An 8,733-nucleotide genomic window follows, 5' to 3' on the forward strand; every position below is an offset into this window, starting at 1 on the left:
GGAAAATCGTGCTATAAAGCGATTTAGAAATCGCGCAAGCTCAAATCACGATTTTATGACGATTTCGATTAATCGCACAGCCCTACTTTCTATTGATATTTCCACCAGCGCGTGTTCTAGACGGGCTGTCAGTCAGTGTTGCGCCACAAGGTGGTGGAAAGGGACTGTCATTCAACTACACGTTCAAAAACGCTGATTCATTCATTCAAAGAGACGCTGTTGAAATCATTTTAACTTTGAGCGCCACTTTAGAAGGCTCAGCTGACCAGCTATGCGTCGATGCTAAGACAGAGATTTCGCTTTCCTTGGACATGACAACCTATTTTCACAAATATATATGACTCGGCCTGGAGGACAGACGCAAGTAATCGCACGCGCTCAGTCGATCTCTCTCTCATTCACTGTCTGTTTAGGCTTGTTAAGTGCAAATCTATGGAGCCTCTGTACAAATCAGCATGGTACACATTATGTTATCATTACTAACTTGTTTAATATTCAGTCCACATGCATGAAGTGTAAAACGAGAAGGGCATAACCTTACGAAAAAAGAAAACACGCAAAAATCGCCGTTGCTGCGGTTCTTGCATTCCTCTGCGGTTTGCTCGTCAATAGCGCGGTATTGCGATATTGCGGTTATCGCGACAGCCCTAGATCATTCCCTCCATTCTTTATCAAATATTTTATTTCCAATTTTCGGTTCAATAATCAGGGATTTGATTAAATGTTATACAATATGGTGATATATGCAATCAGAAGGTTGTCAATGAGAGTGTAACGTAAAGTGATGAATGCTTAAGCTATTTAAAATTGTGGCTTCATTGCACCATTGACTTCCTGTCGCATGCCTTTGAGGTCGACCTTGCAGATGAGCCGAAACCCTGCCTTGACAAAGTTGGATCGAAAGTCGAATCTATTGTTTTCTGAGAGTATCCTGGGAGTGCGAATGGCACTATAATTGTCTGGGGACAGGAGTTTATAAACAAAGGTAAAAATAAAAGGTAAAACCAGGTCTAGAATTGTCATCAAGATAGTGGCTTCCATTATTTAAACGCTATAGTGCACAATGAGGGCTTCCAAAAGAGCTTGGTACATCACACTGAACATAATATCACTTAACTTAACTACATTTATTCTCATTAGCCGCAAATGGACAATGTCTGCTCTCCCTGGTGCATCCATAATGCTGAAATCATATGAAAGAAAGACAAATCTCCTCAGTTTCGCAGTGGGCCAGCCCCAGGCATCAATATCTAGGTAAAAATATATCACAGACATAAATAAATGTCTTGCGTGCAAGCATATACCTTTATGTGCTTCAAAGCTAACAGTTTTGCTGCTTCAGCGTCTTCCCCGGTAGCATACACTGAGTTTTTTAAAAAGTAAAATGCCTGCTATTTCCAGATGCAGCCAGCGTCTGAGTTGTTCCTCCCAGTGATCTCAAGACAACATCAACAAATACGAACCGTCAAGGAGAAGAACAGGAAAAGCAGGATGCAGAGCTGCTGAAAATCATTAGCACTCTAGTTCTCCGAGAAGCTACACTGTCAAGATTTTAAGTCTCACTTTGCATAGTGATGTTGACAAATCCTATGGTACCACGGGAAAGTAATGCCGACTGCTACCATCCTCTTCATTTAGATTCAATTCCAGTTTTATATGCCTATGAGCTTGAGACAGCAAGAACAGAAGGCTATAGGGGTTATTTAAACAGTACATGGTGAAAAGGTTTGACGAGCCTTTAACGGATCCGGTTATAACATTCATTTGCCCGTCTCATTTCACTAGTTAAATAATAAATTAGGGCTGGGCAAAAAATCGAATGCGATTTTCATGCGCATCTCGTCAGTAAACCGCTTCTGGTGATTAGTAGTAAATCTCCAGCACGTGCTTTCAGATGGAGCGGCATTTACAGGGCTCTACAGTGCGACCATTTCAGTCGCATTTGCGACTGAAAACTACTGCGTGCGACTATGAAAACATATTTATGCCGAGTTCACACTGCAAATGTGATACTGATTTAATACAACAGTTAAATAGACAAGAAGTTAATATTAAGTGACTTACATTGTCTGACTATAACACTATTGTCTGATTTTGCTCTATTTCGTCGTCGAAATAGTTTCAAACAAAGTCACAGCTCAGCCGCTGCGCATCTCCACTCAAACACAGCGGTGTCTCGTTTCTTCTTCTTCTTCTTCTTCTTTCTTTTACTGGCAACCGCACTTCGGTGTCTCGTTTATGAATGAACTGCGTTTTTAAACGAATCTAGTGAGTCAGTGATTCATTTTGCGATTTTGTGTAGCTTGTCATTGATCTATGGCTCTGTGTAGTAAATGCCGCTCCATCTGAAAACACGTGCTGGAGATTAGCTACTAATCACCAGAAGCGGCTTTACTGACGAGATGCGCATGAAAATAGCATTCGATTTTTTGCACAGCCCTATAATAAATATAGAAATATTCAGTATCTCTGTGGATTTTAGAGACCCATTTTTGGACACCTGTTGAGACATGTTTTGGAATATAGAGAGGCTAATTGCTTCTATATCTCTTTTTTGACATTTAATTAAGTTTAAAGGGCAAGGTAAGTCCTTCTGGGGGGTTTTCGGGTATGATTAAAATCTATTGTGTGACCGATATTAACATACTACAGACTAGAGGCAAATACAGGTGCATTCTGATGGGGCCTTGAAAAGAGTATCCACACCCTAATCCAGCACAACGCTCCAGTTCATCACACAATTAAATGATGTTCTGCAAAATATAAGCATCTCAGACAAGCGGTTTAAAATCATCAAATCAAAATGATTATGAATGATGATAAAAAAGATCTTGTAGTAGAATTTTCTAATATGCCAAAATGTGTTGTCTTCATTCAGTTCAGGCTTCAAGATCTAGATATTGCCCTGCCGCAAACAAATCAATGATCACTACATGACGTTAGATAATGTAGTCAATTTCCAACTGCTCTGAAGTCTTGTGAAAAAAATATCAGTCAGTCTCAGTCTTGTACGTAGGGTGATGTAACACAGCTCTGATGCATAGACATGACAGGGCTGGACGTAGGAGGTGGCTCCAGAACAGCTGGGGTCTGGCAAGCACCGAATCCCGTAGGGAGGGGGATTGAAAAGGCGAGGGGAAAACAGGAGGCAATTTGGCTTCTCTCTAGCTTTCTCCCTGGGATGTGCCTTTTCAAGACCTCTAGGCCAGCTTCCTGTTGGGCAGTCGTCCCAAAATGCCCTCAAGTTGTGCTGCTTCAACTGAAACAAGTGAGTTTTTTTTTTTATTTGTGTATGTGTGTGTTTATATGGTGGGTGGTTATGTTCTTGGAGTCAACAACTATAACCTGGGGAGGACTTTGAAGCAGCAGCAATCTCTGAGACAGCCCAAACGGTGCCCCCTCCTCCAGTATCACTGGCACCTTCCTGCCACCTTCAAACCTGTCAGATGAGCCTTTAGGTGGCTTCTGCAAAAACCTGGCTTTCCCATGGGGAATCGTCTAAGGCTGTCAAACCAACTCTTATGTCTCAGGCAGGTCACCAGCAGAACTTCAACATTTAGGTAGGAGGTGGCTGAAGGCTTTGTGAAGTGCTGTCAAATGCACTGAGTACCCTATATAAAACCTGGACACTGAGAGCTGGGTGAGAGAAACGAGTAGAACGGCAACCACACCAAAAGTAATTGAACCAACGACACATATGGCATTCACAGCAATCAAAGCGTTCTGATATTTGCAGCAATGTTAAGCCCGCTGAACAATAAAAGTCAGCTTATTCCTCCTAATAAGCCGGAGACATGCAGATTCCTTGGATCTTGATTGCCCAGTAACAAGTGGCACACAAAAGGAGGCAATCTGAGCTACAAGAAAGAAGGCACCTCAATTACTAAACTCAGCACACTGGCTCTGATATTACAGACTTAATGACATGTATTTGATTCTCGCATTTGAAAAGCATTACATTTATTAAACTGTCACCTGTTTTAATATGCTACACTTCTAAAACAAACCATGTTCCTGTGAGTTTCAGCAATGACACCATTTCTGTTTTAAGCGAGGGAAAAAAACACGTTGTAAACAAAAAACCTTTAAATGTCGGCATATTTTTGCACTTGCGGCTACACTCAACATGACGAAAACTGATTAATCATTTGATCGCGACTCAAAAAAACACACACAATGAGAAACGAATGACTGCATTAAAACGGCAGTGTTTTCACAGGAACGTTAAAATATTTAACAAGACAGTTTTTTTTTTAAAAGTCTGTCAAGGAAATTCGTGCGACCACTTGTCAGAAATAACACCGGAATACGGAATGGATATACATACGTGCTTTCCCCGGTGGACTGCTGCTCTCCCTGAGGAAGCATACTAGGCTCTACCCTTGTCAGTGAGGTAAAGTTGAGACCTTATTCGTGAGCCCGTAGGGTGAAAGTCAGTGCTATCCTATATGTGTTTAGGGTGTCTAGGTGATAGTCAGGTTAGTGGGAGAGAGAGACCTTGCGTTATGTGCACGCGCATCAATGACAGAGGGGTCAAACCCCTCGCGCTCCCAGTAGCCGGCCGGTTGTCTCCTATCCATCAAAGTGGATATGCGCGCGAGACGCAGGAGCTCAGGCGCTGACGCAGAAGCGTGTCTCGCGCTTGCCGCCTTTTGCCGTTTTGAAGGGCAAAAATCCGTTGAGGACTTGACCGAACACCCCACAAGAAAGCAAAAAAAAAAACAGCATACTCACTGTTTTTCAGGATCCAGACACTCTGTTCTCCCTGCGGCACTTCGTCACTTGTATATCCATTCCACAGCTGCCCATTTCCACGACGTTTCCACCCGGTATGTTTCTCCGAGGTAAAAAAAAAAAAAAAACGTAAAAAGATATTGTACGTGAGGATTTTTGTCTGTTTTATCGTACTCCTCCCCCCGAGCCCCCAGTCATTTTGTTGTCCTCTGCTGGACATCTGGGTGTTGAATGCTGCAGAGAACGTGAGTGCTCAGCACTCCGCTGTCCTATCTGAAGGTAATCACTTTATGCTGTATGTGGACGGTGCAGAGCACGATGCAGATGCAGAGCGAGTTCGCGAGGATGGAGATGTTGCGTGTGATTGAGCAGAAAGGTGCGAGTTTGTAAAATTGAATTTCATTTGGCCACACCCCACAGGAAGTTGAATTGAATTGACAGGAAGAAAAAATGATTGAATTGGAATTAAAAGTAAAAAAAAAGAGAAAGAGATCAACTTGATGAAATACACTAATATGATCATATAATTACTAATTCTATTTGTTGGCATTTCAAACATTTCAATACTGCAAAAATGTTTTTGATTTTTACAAAAATGCTGTAACATTTTACTATAAGAATGAAAATTCTACAGTTAATTGGTTAAGCTAACAAGTCAGCCTTGCCTTAGGGCATCTTTATCTGTCTGTCTGTATATCAGTGTTATTTTAGTATCATTAAGATACTATTATAATTTGATTCATATTTTGAATCTTTTTTTGTTTTTAGATTTTCTGTTTTCATTTTAAAGTTTAACATTTTTGTTCTTTTTTGTTTTTATAGTTTTTATACATTTTTATTTTAGTTATTTTAGTACATTGTCTTAAATTAAATGAATGTGAGAAATGGTGCCTTAGCAACTAACTAAAATATAGCGTTTTTTATTTTATTTTACTTCATTTCAGGTCATGTTTAAATCTATATCTATCTATATATATATAAATATTATCTTAATATTAATATATCTTAATATGAATATATTAATATATCTTAATATTAATATATCTGTATATCTGTTGGTCTATTTATCTATTGGTCTGTTTGTCAGGCCCCACCATAGCACAGAAACTGCACTTGTTAAAATTACAAATGACTTGCTTCTTGCGTCAGACCAAGGCTGCATCTCATTGCTAGTTTTACTTGACCTTAGTGCTGCGTTCGACACTATAGATCATGACATACTCATAGATCGATTACAAAACTATACAGGTATTCAAGGGCAGGCTTTAAGATGGCTTAGATCCTACCTGTCCGATCGCTACCACCTTGTTCATTTAAATGGGGAGTCATCTCAATTATCACCAGTAAAATATGGAGTGCCACAAGGATCTGTCCTAGGTCCTCTGCTATTTGCAATATACATGTTGCCCCTTGGTAATATTATTAGAAAATAGGGGATTAGTTTCCACTGTTATGCTGATGATACTCAACTATATATCTCAACAAGACCAGATGAAACTTCTAAACTATCTAAGCCAGAGGTCAGGAACCTATGGCTCGCCAGCCACACCTGGCTCTTTGACAAAAATCGCCAGATCTCTCACCCTTTACTAACAAATGATCTATTACACAAATTAGACATCACTAGAGATCAGAAATTCCTTTGTTGTAGAGCCTACATAAGCTCTACATATACATGTAAAATAATAATACATTTTCTGTACCGGCCAAAGTGCGTGTTCAGTGCGCGTTCAGAGCTGTTCGCAAGAGTCACGAGCAAACCATTGACGTCTCTATGGTAACGTACAGCTCCTGCACTCAGATTCGTAGCTTTGTGGTAATAGCGAAAAGAAAGATTTTTTGAACAGCAGAAAAAGTGTAAAAGTATGTAAAAAAAAGTGACATGACTGAAACATATACTTTGTTTTATATGTTTTATACTTTGAAACATTTCGCCGGTTACTTTCGATTTTTCCGCGCAGCTTTCTGCGGGTAGGACTGTTAGCGTTATTAATAAAGGAACGTGAATGAATGAGACAGCAAAGAGCGGGACATTCTTGATATTAAAAAGACAGACTGTATTAAAAACTCAAAGCCGCGAAACAGAACTCAATCCGCTTCTGACTGGATGTTTTCTGTGCGCGAGGTCCGAGTGGAACACGGTCAAGCTTAGTAGATTTGTCTTCGGTGGCACGCCTAAAACGGTAAAAAAAAACGGAGTGTCAAAATGCCTGCACTGGTGTGTATTCACATAAATACGGTCGGCACCGTGCATTATTTTTCACACATACAGAACTACCACATTTTGCTATAAGTTTGATTGCATAATATAAAAATTGCTATTAATAGTGTTCATCGTCTGTTTGATTACATCTTTAATTTATGTCTTTAATTGATTTTTCCGTACATTTCTGCCATATGTACATTAACTGACAGTCACCACTGATAAGCTACCACTAAATATTGTAGAAACTTAATTTGCTGTAAAGTTGCTTTGCAACGATTTGTATCGTGAAAAGCGCTATACAAATAAACTTGAATTGAATTAAGACGTACAGTAAAACCTTCAAACATATATGTTTTAAAAACCTTCAAACAAACCTGTCAAGCCAAAATTTTTCATGACTACATTTTCTCTTCTAGTTAAAAATTATATGAATTTTATATTGCTGCAGTTCCCTCATTTTTATTCAGCTTCTTTAAATTAAAATTGCATTTCTGAATCCTGTTGTTCATTTCCTATTCAGAATTTAAAAGCCAATCTCAATTCACTTCTGAATGGCACACAACCCTGGTGTGCCTGTGTGTGGATGTATGTGTGTGTGTGTGTGTGTGTGTGTGTGTGTGTGTGTGTAAGCAAGCAAGGGAGAGACACATGGGCCAAGAGGTGTGTATCTATGTGTTATATTTGTGTGACAGATTGACAGCGTGAGTGTGTGTGTGCACAAGTGTGACTGAGAGAAGAACTGTGTGTATTTTGAAAAGCTGCACATGATTGTATTTCCACCTGTCTGTATTTGTCCATAAATACTCAGCAGCCCTCAGTTCCTTCAAATATTAATAGCTCTAATTAATTTAAAAGCGTAGGACTCACATCCCATTTTTGTATGGTCTAGCCAGTAATTGGAGGACAGGGCAGTGACCTCTGTTGTCAGTAGCGGTACGACAAACATTGAAATATTTTTATACAGTGCAGACTGAGCCCAAACATGGATACATAAATCAGTGAATATTGGTAAAGTCAGCCCAGTATACAGTTCTGAGATGAAGGCCCTTGTGTGGCACCAGGAAAAGGGATTATGCAGGACGAACTGTGTAGAACTAATGTGAATATTATGAAAATTGCAGTCTGCTTCCATAAAATCTGTATGTAAGGCTTTTCTAACAGCTTCCCTGCTATATTATTTTAGCTTCCACCAGAGGCAAGTGAATAATTTAGCTATACAGTCCAGTAAGCAGGTCTCTGTATCATTATGAATCATTCATGTCATAATCATTCTTTTTAGATACTCATTGAAATATTAGTGGTATAAATGGCTCTTTTCTTATTTTCAGTGGCATTGGCTATTGAATACATGTCCATTCATGTGTATCTATATGGCTTGTTGATCTCTGAAGCTTTAAGTCATTACTTCAAGCCAATAGCCAATTCAGCACCTTTCCAGGATTGCAGTGGAGAACCATGTTATTAGCAGTCTTACATTCCAGTAAAGAATAAAAGTGCTGTTTCTGTATAAGTTTTCCCCCTTACTAAGTCACTATATGTACTGAGGGAAAAATGTAATCCCAAATCAGCACCACTGTCTCGTGATGCAGTTTTTTAGGCTGGGCATAGAAATAGATCAAGGTTTGAGTTGTATATTTAAAGGTATATTTTGCCAACATTATCCAACCTATAAGATGCCTTTTATTCTGTGGAACACAAAAGGTGTTGCAGAATAGCCAAACTGTTTCATACAACAAAATTAATCAATGACTGTTTAAAAAAAAATCATAACAATGAAGACATACTTAGTATAA

General features: G+C 39.3%; 1 protein-coding gene across 1 annotated transcript in view; it reads right to left on the reverse strand.

Moving 5' to 3' along the window:
- Positions 1-4,872, reverse strand: part of LOC107724118 (glutamate receptor ionotropic, NMDA 2D-like) — a 92,182-nt gene extending 87,310 nt beyond the window's left edge. Inside the window, exon 1 of the mRNA XM_016532916.1 lies at positions 4,735-4,872. The gene's annotated coding sequence lies outside the window, so the exon portion shown is untranslated. The remainder of the gene's footprint in view (positions 1-4,734) is intronic.
- Positions 4,873-8,733: the final 3,861 nt, after the last annotated feature.

This window comes from Sinocyclocheilus rhinocerous, unplaced genomic scaffold, assembly GCF_001515625.1.
Source record: "Sinocyclocheilus rhinocerous isolate Xijiao unplaced genomic scaffold, SAMN03320098_v1.1 scaffold335, whole genome shotgun sequence".
NCBI lineage: Eukaryota > Metazoa > Chordata > Actinopteri > Cypriniformes > Cyprinidae > Sinocyclocheilus > Sinocyclocheilus rhinocerous.